Genomic DNA, 14,307 nt, shown 5'->3' with positions numbered 1-14,307 from the left:
AAAATACAGAAAATAAATTCAGAGCTGAAAAGCCAGTAAAATAGGACGTTAAGTGAATTTTTAGAATTCTGTGCCTTGAGAAAGTCAAGTGTTTTAGCTCCCAGTTCAGAATCAAAACAACACTTCAGCTTTTTTCTCTGAAATAAATGTGAAACTTCTCCCCCTCCCAATCTGGTATCTGTGTTAACAAAGGTGAGACTACTAGAATGAACCTGAAGAAACAAATCACTCTCTGCCTTCTCTTCTAGACCTAGTGGGGGCAGAGTGGGAAAACCCTAAAGGTCATGGTACCTGCTTCACCTGATCTGTGCTTGGTTGACTCCAGACAGGCACTATGTCCCCATTCCTGCGGGAGATAGTGGGGGGACAGGGATAAGGCTGAGACAAAGCAGTGAGGATGAATAACAGGTTACAGAGATCACTGCAGTTGCACTCCCTCTCACAAACCAGGTGTCCTCTGCTCTGGCAATGCACTCATTGCAAGGAGGTTTGGGGATGAAGAGAAAGAGCATCTTAGTCTTTGACATTATCCTCTCCTTCAGTGCAAGAACTACATGGTGTGTAGGTGCCAGGCAGGGCAGATCCTGACATTGGTGTCTTAAAAACCACCCTGTTTCTGGAGGCTGAATCGAAATGCAATTACTATATATATAATCATGCAAGGGTTAGCAAAGAGGTGTGACAAAAAGCAAAATGTGCCATAATCTTTCTGGCTCAGCACTCAGCAAAAGAAACAGAGGCAGATGGACAGACACATCTCGCTAAAGCTACATGGCAGATACAAGTGGTTTTGCAAAGAAGCAAGAGAAGGCTTGATTATTGTGGGTCTGCTTCATATACTGCTCTTTAGGAGTACATTTTTTGAAGAAAGGAAAAATTTTAATTTTATTTTTTAATGAAACTGTTGAACTTTGCAACTGCAGCTTGTCTTTCCCTCACCTCCATAACTAATTAAAAAAGAAAAAACAGGAAAAAAATTACTTTGGCTTTCTTTTTTGTTTAAAATTCTTCCTTACTGGCACACTATTCAATGTCTGAAATGTTAGAACCAGAATGAAACATAGTTTTTATTACTAAAACAAGAAATATATGACTTTTTTATCATCAAACTCTTTGGCCACTTAACTATAGCACATTCACAGCTGACTTTTTTTCTCCTACTACATAGTGATTTTCAATATCATTTATCATGTCAAACAATTTTCCTTAATATTTACGAATTATCTGGCTGAAATGGCAGTTTTTCGTGATATGCCCTTTCTGTTTTAACACCAGAACTCCTACTGCTATAGATAATGTCTCTGCTGAGAAGAGCTGGCACGCACTGGATCAAGGCACTAGATGAAGCATTTTTTGAGAGGTTTTGGCATTGGTTTAGGTAATTTTCAGTGAACGTTCAGCACACTTTAAAATGCCTGAATGAAATTCACTTTTAATTGCAAAGGTTCATTTTTCAAATCAAAATGACTTTTCATTTCAAAATAGATGCTAGTGGGGAGCAGAAAAAGAAGTTTCCTGGAGTAAAATGAAAACAAGAATCTCTGTCTTGACCTCATGCAGGTTTCCCCATTCCCCACTCCCCTAGCTTTTGTAGATTTTTGCTCCACAAAATTATTCAAGTGATGCAATATTTGTAAAATATTATAGTGGAAAAAAATTGAGTTATAAAAATCAACATTACCTTAATTAACTCTAAACTTTTGTAATCTGAGAGTTTGTAATTCTTATAAATGTGACCTCAGTTCCCCTGCCTGCTTCATGAACCAGCACAGTCACCCCTCTTCCAAGCAGAAGAGGATCTGCTCGAACACTTCAAAACAGCTTGCTTCTTTGCACCGCCAAAGAGAATCAAAACCCCACTACTCCTACTTCTTTTTCTTTGTTTTGGTGAAGATCAAAACCATTCAGATTTTCTAAACAGATGGCTTCATCCTAAATTGTAACCACATGGTCTGCGTGTGTCCAGTAAACTGTACAGATTATTCCACACAAGGGCATGTTGGTGACGGATCCAGTGGCGCCAAGTGCCTTTGTTGTCTGCTCCTTGGCACTTCCATAAATGTCTTCTCTTTGGAGTAGTAAGGGCTTTCTGTTGCATCTATGTCAGTAGCATGTGTGAAGTGCTGCCACGTTAAATATGAAGGAAAAGCAAAGCAAAGAAAATAATAAATAAGAACATGCTCTCTTCCTGTTGTTATTGTTAAGGTATTATTTATTTTAAGCTAGGAGCACCTGCTAGAAAGGTGATCTGAGGGGTGGAGATTTGAAATTATGATTTTTATTATTATTTTAAAGCATCACTTACACCCAGCATCTGTTATGCCAGGTATGCCAAGCAGATATGTTCACACTGTGGGATCCCTGCCCACACACTGGAATATATGACTGGAGTTCACATCAAGGCACCACTGCAAACCAGGTCCTCCACAGTGACTGAGTGAGAACACCCTCCCATAGCTAAACTAAAGGGGTGCAGTCTGTCCAAAATAATGCTCTTGGTGTGTATTTTTTGAGTTAATTTCAAATAGCAGCTTTAATTCAACTACAATCTGTTTTCTGTTTTTCTTTTCCTGAATGCTTATGGAAGTTAAATAAATTTGGGGGAACTCTGCCCACTTAGCATGTCTGAATAAGCAAAGGCACTCTCACCTGCAGGTGGGAGGTTATCCTGCTTCCTTGGAAGTGGTTTCCCTCTGCTTATAGGGTGACAGTCATTAAGCAACAAGTACAGCATTGCAACTTGAGGAACCAAATTTACCTCCCTATTTTGTAACTCACTGACACAAAATGAAGAATAAACACCTTATGAACCAAAAACTTTCTGGAAGAGTATTTTGCAAGCAGAAAACACAAGGCAGACATTGTCAGATAAATTGTTTGAGTGGTTCAACTAGCCCCTTTCCCTGGCTACATAGCTCTCTTTAGAGAAAAATGTTAAGATTAAGTTATTAAGGGTAGATTACCATAACTTTATCAACCATGTCTGAATCATACTATTACCCCCTCGGTGCTAAACTAACTCAGAGAACTGCAATCAGTGGAGGTTGGCTACTTTACACCAGCAGAGTCCTCCTATGTCTGCACCAATAACAGCTATGCAAAAAGCCTTAAATGGATTTACTCATGGGTGAGGGAATGGGGATGGAAACAGTTTCTCAGAAAATCCAAAATCCTGACCAAGGATCCAGAAGACAATTATTATTACAGTATCCCTCTTATGAGCTATGCTGAGCTGAGCTTGGTACAAAGGTGTTAACTTTCCTTTGCCAAGAGCACTTTGCAGTAATCAGTTTATGAAAAATTCAATTTGGCAGCAAACTCTTGGCAGTCTCAAATCAACTGTATCTATTATACCCCAGTCACAAGTGGATGGGCAAAGGTGGCTCAGTGCATCAGGCTCTCCTCTCTCTCCTCCACAGCCTTGAAATTTGCTCAGTGATGCTGGAAGAGGGAAAAAATGGTGTTGTGTAACTAGTCTACAAAAGCCAGACAGCCATTAAGGACAAGAAGGAGGGAGGAAACGAAAGAAATCAGAAACAAAAGACAGCCAGCTGAAGAGCTTCTGGCACTAGCTTCCAGGTAGGAATTCTGTTTGTATGGTCTTCCCAGGGCAAAAGAAACAGTCTGTGCCCTGTCAGGACAAAATACTCACCCTGACAGGGAAAAATGTAAATGATGCTGAAGTGATAACAAGGACTCAAGTGGATTTCTTCCTGAAATGAGTCACAGCTACTGTCAAAGCTCCATCAATTTGATTGCTGTAGCAGGTCGAGGAGAAAACTCTCAGGAATGCCACCTGAAAGCCTTTGCAGTGGAAGAGGAGTCCCACCAAGCCCAGGCAGGGGCCCAGCAGCACAAGGCAGTGTGAACATCCTCCCCATCCAGCTGGGAACAGGGCTTTCACCTACTTCTTCTGGGGAGAAGCAGCAGTCCCCCCACAAACACAAACCATTGCATTATGGTGCATTGCTGTACACTGTGTTGGTAGCTTCGTGACTGTTTCTCCACTAGGAGGTATTATTGGAACCAGGAAGAGTAGGCTGGAGAGGAGACAGATGGTATTTTCTCTCTAATTTTGGTGTTTGAGAACAGAATTTGCACAGTTTGTTCCTTGGTCAACCCTTACTTTCAGGATAAAAAACTGTTACCTGCCAGAACATGAATGGTTTTGAAATGTGCAACGAAAAAAAAAATTAAAAAAAAAAAAAAAAGCGTGTGGAGGGGGAGCTTTCATCTTAAAGAGCTACCAAATTTGCATTCCTGAGGTCTGATGCCATGGTTATTAATCAGATGCTTTGGGGATATTAAAGACTCTCTCTCACTAATATCAAATGCAAACGTCCTTTCTTCCTCAAGATTTCCCAACAGATCTTTAAAGTCTTGAAGTTCCTTTCATTCTTAATGCGCACTGTGATTATGTTGTATCTGCAAAAGTCTTCTTTACACCTAGAGTTTAATATTTTCCCCTCTCCAACAGATCTCCTTTTAGGGTCAATTTCAGGTAACTGCTATCTAGAACCTAATGTGCCCATTTATATTAATATGTGCCCTCAGAAGAGCACAATCTGGAAGCTCAGCCTGATACATTCTGTGCCCCTGGTCTGATAACTTACATGGCATTATCTTGTCACGGAAATCTGCAGCCTAAGTAAATGCCCCAGCTGCAATTAAGTGAAATCTCCTGCTCCATTTAATGCGTCCAAATGACTTTATGTTGCTCTTTCCCACCGTTCCAGCTGTACTGAGAAATAGGCAAGGAGCAGACGAGTGTTGTAAGGTGCACAGACAAGCCTTGTGCAGAATGAGTCTCCTCTCTGTTCCTTCCTGGGTAGAACAAGCTGATTCCCAACTACAGGGAACTTTTCAGGGATGAATGCTGCAGAGAGAGTGTGAAGTAGTTTGCTGTCAAAGTGACAGGAGAATGAATTCCCACAAGACCTTTGGAAATGGTGGGTAAGAAAGTGTTATTTTATGTATGCAAAGCAGAGGCTCTGGGTAAATCACATCTGTTTAAGGAGCACCCGATGGCGCAGCTGCACTAGTGCAGGAACCCCTGGCCTGCTGGAGCCACGTTCCTCCAACTCTCCCTTGAGAGCACACAGGCAGTCATTCACACACACCGTCTTAATTAAAAGTCTCCAGTGTCCAAATTCAAAGCATTCCGCTTTTCCCACCTCGCTTCCACCAACCACCAGTCACTCTGCTGAAGGTGTAAATAGGTCAGGTGTTTCCATGGCCACAGTGAACCAAATAAGCAGTTGGAGTTCAGTGAGCAATGTGGGTTTTTTTAATTGTTCCAATGGCTGGTAGCAAGAGGTGTGCGACACCACGCTGACAGTACCTAACTATCTCCTCTGGTTCATCGTCAACATGATGGCTGGCAGTGGCCCCTTCTCCCCCTGAAACTGTTATTTCCTGCGAGCTTCAACAGGCAGCTCCTCTCATGGGGTAGCTCTGATGAAAAGTACATTTCACAGAGAAAAGGTCTCTTTGCATCACCACTGCAAGCACTAATTGCTGGTTCCAGTGCAGCATTGAACCTATTCACACAAGGTGTAATTAAGTTATGACTCACTGCCACAGGATGCTGCAGAGGCCATAAAGTATAAAATAAGCCTACATGGGGACTAGACAAATTCATGAGGGTCATGGCTAACAAACAGGATTGTTGGGATGCCACACTGTTCAGGAAGTCCCTCCTAAACTTCTCAATGCCTGAAGGCAAGGAGCTGTAGAAGGGAGAGGAGGATTTGGTCCCTACTGTTCCCCAGGATCCCAAGTTAGATGAATAGGTAGTCTCCCATCTCCTCACTCTGAATAACAGACTGAAAAATTGGGATGAGCTGTGGAGCTGGTGGCTCTGAGTCTGAGCAGTGCAGAGACACCTCTGACCATAGTTAATGATCTGGAGACGAATACTCAGGATATCAATAGAATCAGCCCTGAGCTGCATTTGACCATTTGTCATGAGGCATTTTCAGTTTTCTGATATTTCCTTTGGTGAATCATCTAGCTACTATGGCACAGATCAGTTTACACTCATTGAAAAGCACCAGATCCTTTCGCACATCACAGACTGAGGTATTTATCAATAAAATTGCTCATTTAAGACTGATTTATCACCCTTTCCAAGGCCCAAACATGAAGATGTCTACTCTGACTAATGCTGTTCATGAAAGCTCTGGCTGGAAGATTTTGTCCCATAATCTGCTACCCAAAACCATTCTCATCTCAGCTGTGATGTTCGCTGAAGCCTCCTTGCAATGCAGAAAAAGGTTTTATGAGGAGAAGTCAGACCAAAACTGGTTTGGTGATCAGCCTGCCTAAGGAAGCTGTTTCCCCATTCTGTAAAACAGGCATACCAATCTCTTCTGCAGTTTGTGAAGCATATGGACTCCCAATATAAATACTGCTACAAAAGTAAAAATAGTAATAGAAGTATTGATAATCAAAATATGCTATATGATCCTGTGATTTCAGTTCAGGCTCTAACAGCACATGGTTGAAATATTGAAATTTCTCATGGCCCTTCTTTATCTCCCAGGCTAGCAAAGGAGAAGGAGAGTCCACACCAAGACCTACCCTCTCCTGTAACCAAATACAGCTCAAACCTCCACAGAGGACTCCTGAGCTTTCCTGACAAACTTCTAGTATAAGCTTATTCAGATACGGCCTTCTCTAAAAAATCATTTCAGCTATGCTTTCCACCCTTTGACGGTCTGGTTTACCAAAGGACATTGGGACTCTGATTGTATTTGCCTGGGTCATGCTGAAGCCAGAGATGGTGTTCATATCTGTTGACTTATCTCGGCAAGAGGAGGGCCTTAAACTCTTGACATTGTCTCCTGCCAACACCACCACCACAAACAACCAGTGCCAATCAAAGCAACAGCTCTTGCCCCTCCACATGTTGTCTTCTCTCACAACCAATGGGGCTTTGAATTCAGGATGTTGTTCAGGGCTTGACAAACATTTGCAATAGTAATAACCAGTTCAGCTCCCTGCCCCTCTGCACCTTACTGGCTTGACACTGCTTTTATATTCCCAATGTCTGCAAGTGTGAAAAGGCAAAAGGATTCTAATATCAAGGCAAAATTCCTCAAACTTAATTGTTATGTGAGGCTTTGTATTTTACCTTCAGTCTCTCTCAGAAAGCTGATAAACATACATTCCCAGTTTGAAAATATTGATTTTTTTTTCCCTTCTCGGTAATTTTGTTTCCTATGTGAAATGAGAATTAGGAAATATTTTCTTGTTTAATAGCCTAAGATCTGGCTTAATATACAAGTATCACCTTGTCATGACAAATAAGCTTTACTTATTCATTGGCATTAGCAAAGTCCACACAGCCCTTGGAATAATGTTTTGTTTCAGTTCATTACTGCACTGTGAGCAAAAGGAGAGCAGTGGGGCTGAAATCCAACCCCCAAATATGTGTGTGCTGTTTGGATCTGCAATGGGGAGCAGTGTTATGGATGGCAGTAAAATGTTCTTTGGAAAGTCCAAAGTATGGACGGCAGCAGACCTGGTGCTACCCTCCAACTTTTTTTCTCATCTTCAAGAAATTGGATCCCTCATCTGCAAAGTGGGGATAACCATATTGACAACCACTCTGTAAAGCATATAAAATCTACAAATAAAACTAGCAATAGCAAACCAGAGAAAACCACTGTTATTACTTAGCTATCTTCTAGGGAAACTTTATCTCTTGAACATATTCTAATAATTAAGATAAATATGATGTTGGAACCAACCTGTGTTGTATATAATTATCAACTCCCCACACACATATTTCCTCCCCCCCTATTTTTCTCCTATGTAAAACTATGCAGTCTTTCTTACCAAATAGGTTTAACCCTATTAGAGTTATCTGTAGTAGAACAATTATTTGTTCATTGAAAATACAGGGTTTAGGGAACATTGGGTTGATGAGGAGAGAACGTAATGCAATACTATGGAAACTACATTTCAGGATTTAATATTGTATACTCCAGTGGCTGGTAAGTCCTGTGCTATAATCCTGTGGTGCCAATGCTGTACTGAAGTAATCCTAAAATCCAGTTAGTTTGGCTTAGTGTACTGCCAAGCACAGGAAAGAGCAAGAATCTATCCAGTCACATTGAGTTACCATAGTTAAGGGGTATGGTCAGGAAAAAAAGCTTTGTTTTGTTTTGCAGATTTCACTTTCTAAACACTAGTACTCAGTAGGTCTATATAGCAACTGTTGGGCCATTGCCTAATATTGTAAGTCAAATCATAAGTCACTATTTGCCTATTCCAAAATAGTCCTCCTTGCCTATTCCACCTCCCTTCCAAGTTATAAGTCCCAGAAACCCTTATCATGGATGAGAAAAAATGGGAGATATGCAATTAGGTGCACAAGAGGACATTGAAATGACAAAGCTTCTAAAATTACAAATGTGTGAAAAAACACACATACTATGTCATTTACTTATGTGCTGATTTTATAACCACTCACTCACTTGAACAGTCCTAGCAGTCCCACTGTAGACACCAGCACCCCATCTGGAAGGGGTGCTCTTCTGGTCTTTCCTTATTCACTAATATCCCCCATCCTAATTACCAGTGGCCCTCAAAAACTCACAGTTTCTTCAGGATAATCTTTGGAAACTAGAGCTCAATTGTGTAAAAGGGAAATTTTAGGGGGGTTATTTTTCCTGCAGGATAGTTGCCCTTTAAACATGGACAGCAGGATAGCTGGCATTTACATGAAGGAGGATTCTCAAGGGGGAGAAAGCCACCAAAAATTGCCCACAGAAAATATTCTATTCTGAAATGCACTGTACAAGACCTTAAACATTGCAGCTAGGAAGAGATCCATTTCAGTACTCTCATTCCCTTGTTGCTCACTAACCCTCAGATACATACTGAAAAAAAAAATTCAGTATGACATTTCTTATACATTCCTTAGGTGTTTATAAGAAAAATAGAAAGGAGAGGACTTTGTTTCACTGGTTTAAGGGGCAAGACTGGTTATAGGCAAGACTTCCAAAACCAGCTCAAAATGTTAAAAATATAGCCAGCATAGTCCCTTTTTTTTTTTTTAACAAGAGATACTAACCTGCTTCTTGAGTAATCCCTTCCAGACTGCTAAAGCAATTAATAGGTTTCTTAATCAAAGCAGTTATTAATTTGTAATGCTATATCCAGGCATTTATCTACCTATCAAAAACTAGCATGGTGAGCTTCCCTAGTTAATGATTGCAGCAGCAGCAACAGAGGTCTGTTTCTGGTATTCGATTAAAATAAAAATAAGCAAGAGAGGAAAATTCATATAAAACAAACAAAACAATAAAAAACCTCAAACAACAACAACAAAAAAAAAACAAACTAAAAAAAAACCCTACACACAAAACAACAAAAAACCATAAACCCAAATAAACAATCCACCAAAAAAACCCCAACAACCCTCCCCTCTTGAAAAATACTTATAGTAAATGATAAACATGAACACTTGGAAATTTCAGGGGAGAAGCTGAGTCTGTATCCCTCTATATATTACCATGTATCACATATAATTAGTCAATCCTGGGGCAAACTGATTGTTCCAATCATCGTGGCAGCCCTGATAACAAGTGCAAGAAAAGACAATGTTTTAACCAGTGGATTTAGCAGTGGGGCCTCTGCTCCAGACAGTGACGTTAGACAAACTGCAAGAGAAGTTGTTTTGTAACCTTAGCTATGACAACTGAGAACCTACAGCTGCAGCAGGACTTGACTTGGATCTGTATCAAGCCTTAGATTACACTGACTGTATGCAGCAAACATAGTTTTCATGCCTGGCTATTACCAAAGAGAGTCCTTGTCTCTCCACCTTTTTTCCTTAGAGAAAGAATATCAGAAAGTATTTTTGCTCCAGCACTGCCTGGAGGATCTATAGCAACACAATCTTATTTATTACCCGTCACTTCACTACGCAAACATTTCCTACTGTGTCAGACCAACCATTTATTATATCATTTCTCTCTGAGGTCTCAACATCATCCATCACTAGTAGTCACCTACCCTGCTCCTGCTCTGGGCCTTTGCCCTGCACGGGGATTCACCATTGTGAATTCCAGAGGCCTGGGTTGCTGCTGTTTTCCATTTCGTCATTCTTCCATTACCACTTGACCCGCCTGGAGCAGTCAATGTGTTGCTGAGAGTTCAATGAGGCACTGTCTTTATACTTTCCTAGTATATTGTCTTAATACATAGAATCCAACCCACCTGCTTTATGAACACCTCACCTCCTTCCTTGAAGGAGAAATGGATGAAGGTTTCCTTCCTTTTGAATAATTATCCTGCCTCCCAGCCTGTCCTACACACACACGCATACGAATGTTTTTAGCCTGAAGACTGGGATACACTGATTTTTACCTAGCCTTTCTTAATTGCTGAAGGCAAGAGGTAAGAGTGCAAGCAAAGGTGAAGTTGCCATCATAGCAGAGGAGCAAGTTCTGTCTGAACTTGACAGAAAAGTTACAAGGGAAAACTATAATTAGATAGATCTGAAACAGATCTAGAGTCAAGACAAAGACGTCTAAATGTAATCATGTATAGTGAGAACATGTTAACATTACCCTAGTTTGCCAGTGAAGTTTGTCAATAACAAGCGAGGCAAGAACAGGAGGCACCTCAACAGCAACAGACTCAGCTCTACGTGGGTGTGTCCTCCTCAGACCTGCCTGAAGGGCGGGTCGTGTAGTTCCACTGATGTACCTCTTCAGCACCCAGTAAGATTGTTCATGCATTCTTTTTCTATGTTTCCAGTAACTTTGATTCCCTCTTTTGATTTTTAGGAGGTGAGAATTTCTAAAAAATACACAAATATAGTTGTAGACAAATCTGTCTGGATATTGCCTTTGCTCTGGAGAGCATCTGCTAGAAAATCTGTCCTGGTCTTCTCTTCCCGGTCTCTCTGCCAAACAGCCTTTCTCCCTTGCTCTTTGTCCCTAGACCTTGGTGAGGAGGGAACAGGCCATCATCACATTTTCTGTGCCAGAAGAAGAAAGATTGTTAATGACCAAGAGATACCTTGACTGAATGCTTGGCCATCATCAGCTTCACCAGCAGTGCTGTCAGGATCATAAAAGGGTCAATTTTATGAGTAGTTAGCCAAGGTTTATGTATGTTACAGAAATAATAGTCTTAATTGCATACAAGTGTATATACTCCTAGGGCATAGGAAAAGGCAGATGTTTGTTATTTTTTAAAAAATAAAAGGGATTGTATTCCTTGCTATCTAGATGTATACATCATTAGAGTATATTCTTCTATTTCTTTAACAGCAAATTAAAATAATTCTGACGAGGTAATGTGTTTACAGTAACAGAAGTTCCATATTACTTAAAAATGTAACTGGATTTTCTTGTTATATGTTGTAGTGAAATGACGTACAAAGTGTCCAAGAAATTATTAGAATGATGGGAGGGTAACTTAGGAGTATTATGTACTACCTAATGTAATACAAGAGCCCATAAACCCATAATGTCATTTTCCTATGAAAAGTATACATAATTTTAATTAAAAAAAAAATAAAAAGTGTGTGGATTGAGTGATGATTGCATGACCTGCTTGGTTATGAAAGGTTAATTTTAAAACTTATTTGGATATGCCCTCTAACTTCTATTCAAGATCACTGATTTGTGTACAAAGTGGGATAAACATTTTATTCTTCTCAAACTTTTGTAACTCTGAGCATTTTATCATAACAGTTTAATAAATAAATAAAATTTTCAATAATGTGCTCTCCTGTCCCCAGCACTGCTGGAGATCCACATGTTCATTTGTGCTTTCCTGCCTGGATACAAGATCTTTTGCGAAGCGACACATCTGACTCTCCAGGGACACAGACTGCTGCACCTCTCCTGAGGGACTTGGAGCTACCGATTTTAGTGGCAGTGAAATCCACTTTCGTTTCGCATTTAAAAACTGGCATCAAATTTACAAATGGCTTCTCTGTGAGTTCCTTAGAGAGACCCTTTCAAAGTCACAAATAAATGATTTTCAAGGGGGTATAGCCATGTATCTTCCCTCTGCCTTGGCACATCTCCCTCCAGCAAAACACCAGCTGGCCCATCCCTGTGCGGGAGCTCCTGCTCAGGCATGGCTGAAGCACTAGTTTGAGGTACAGCAAATTCTGCTTCATGTATCAAAATAAGAGGAATAGAAGACAGTGTGGGCGGATGGTGGAAAACAGAGAGGGAGCTGGAGAAAAGTTTGGCTGGAAGCATGAGTCAAGGCACTGTGAGATGTAAGGGATTATCATAGTTTACATAGTGTCCTCATTGCCAAACAACTACGTCAAGCCCCCAGCACAGTGCTGGCTGTGGAGAGGTCAGGAGCAGCAGGACAGTAATAGTGTTACAGTATCACCATGTCCTCAGGCAGAGGCACTAGCCCAGGAAGGATCTCACAATCCCCCAAGACATAATGGTTCCTGCAGCAAAGAGCCATGCTTTAAGGCACAATCCCACATGCAATAGTCACAAGTACCACTGAGAAAAGGCATTTTCTTTCTTTCATGTCAAGACTATGTCCAAATTTTAATGGCCTCAATCAAAAAAGTCTCTTGGAAGGAACTTAAACCTAGACTATGCTTAGAAACACCTGGCACTTATGTAGTTTGATCTTTCTCGTCAGTTCCCTGTTGTATTTATTTGGCCCAGATAGAGCTTATTTATTCCACAACTCCCCCAAAAATTGTTTCACAGCTACACGTAGATAGAAATAGAAATAGTAAGGATTGTGCTGATCCAAAGCCTAACATAATCAAGGGAGAGATTGCACTGATTTCAGTCTCTTGCATCAATCTAACTCTCCAGGAGCACTACTTCAGGCTGACCCACTGCCCTTGGTTGTGGGCCAATTCAGAGCAGAAATCACTGAATTTAGAGATGAACCTCTTTTTTATTTTTGCTTTTTTCCTTAATTTAGAAGCAGCAGCAGTATCTGGTTTCCAGCACACAGAGGGTGCCACATTGCAGAGCCTGCTCGACTCCCTAAGCAAACCTGCCTCTCTCCATCCTTGAGCATGCACACAAGCATGGCACTGTAGACATACACACTGTTCAGCAGAGTTCACACTGCAGCACACAGATCTCCTCCTGATCTGCCTGACAGCCCTGCCTTTCTTCACACAGTCAGTGGAGAGGGGTCACATAAAGGCAACAGGACACTAGAAGTGATCCTGTGAAACATTACAGGTCTTTCGATTTCCTCTTCCTCTCTCCAACATTTATACTATGCAAATCCCACCTAGATATTTTGTTGTTCTTACCAAAAAATGCTATTATGGTTTAAGAAAATAAAAGAAAAAAAGGGGAGGAAAAAAAAAAAGAAAAATAAAAAAGGAAATGGGAGACCTTAGATATCACCCCAGAGCAGCCAGATTAGATAATTTTAGAGCAGAACAACAGCACTTCTTCCCCTCCCCACAAGTGCAGCCAGCATATTTGATTTCTTTCTCCATATCTCTCACATGTTTATTATTAAAACATATCATCACCATCTAATCACCACTGGAATTGAAAGTAACTTTCACAGGAGCATTCTAAAATTAAAATGCCTATTGAAACTAGTGCAACCCCCAAATACTGTGCTGTAAAGAAACTACAGCCAACATGATGAGCAAATGCAACCTGTGTCTGCTCATTTCACAGTGCCGATACTTGATTTTCAGTATTTGTCTATGTGTGTTTCCCTCCTCTAAGAACAATGACAAAAAACCACGAGCCTCGGGCTCTGCCGAGAACTCCTCCTTACCGCATCCACACAGCAGTAGTCCCATCCAGGAGCCTCCCGTCTTCCCACTCCAGAGGAGTCACGGTTTGCTTCTCTCCACAGCAGCCTCCCTGGGCACTTATCACCCTGCTCCACGTCCCACAGACAGCTGGGGCCAGCCCAGGGTGTCGGGGCATCGTGGCGACGGAACGTGGCCCTTCCTGATATAATGGGTAGGCTGGTGCCAGTGCCGGCATCGGTCCGGGCGGGATTCCAGTGCGGCGGCCGTCCTGCACCTGTTGCAGGGCACTAACCAGGACAATCAGCTGTGCAGCTAATATTAACCACCCATGCTGCCAGCACCAAGGGAGAGCAGCGGGGACGGGAGCATGATCCAGGAGCAGAGCAGTTTGTAGGGAAATAATTGTTCAGCTTGGCCTTTAGTTAATAGGAAAGCAAAAAAAAAGAGTTAATATCCCACCAGACAGATAACCTACACAGAACTCCCAGAGCCCTGCGCAGTCCTTTCCCATTCATCACATTAGCCTGCTTTTGTCTCCAGCAGTGGTTTTGGTCCATTCA

At 41.3% G+C, this 14,307-nt stretch overlaps 1 protein-coding gene across 3 annotated transcripts in view; it reads right to left on the bottom strand.

Moving 5' to 3' along the window:
• The window catches only part of ARPP21 (cAMP regulated phosphoprotein 21), a 194,725-nt gene extending 180,776 nt beyond the window's left edge, over positions 1-13,949 (bottom strand). For all 3 annotated transcript variants that reach the window (XM_064669533.1, XM_064669509.1, XM_064669473.1), the window contains exon 1: positions 13,768-13,949. The gene's annotated coding sequence lies outside the window, so the exon portion shown is untranslated. The remainder of the gene's footprint in view (positions 1-13,767) is intronic.
• Between the last annotated feature and the right edge of the window lie 358 nt (positions 13,950-14,307).

Source organism: Pseudopipra pipra, chromosome 1, assembly GCF_036250125.1.
Source record: "Pseudopipra pipra isolate bDixPip1 chromosome 1, bDixPip1.hap1, whole genome shotgun sequence".
NCBI classification, from domain to species: domain Eukaryota; kingdom Metazoa; phylum Chordata; class Aves; order Passeriformes; family Pipridae; genus Pseudopipra; species Pseudopipra pipra.
Note: the sequence above shows the minus strand (reverse complement) of the source record. Positions and strands in the feature narration are given on the sequence as shown.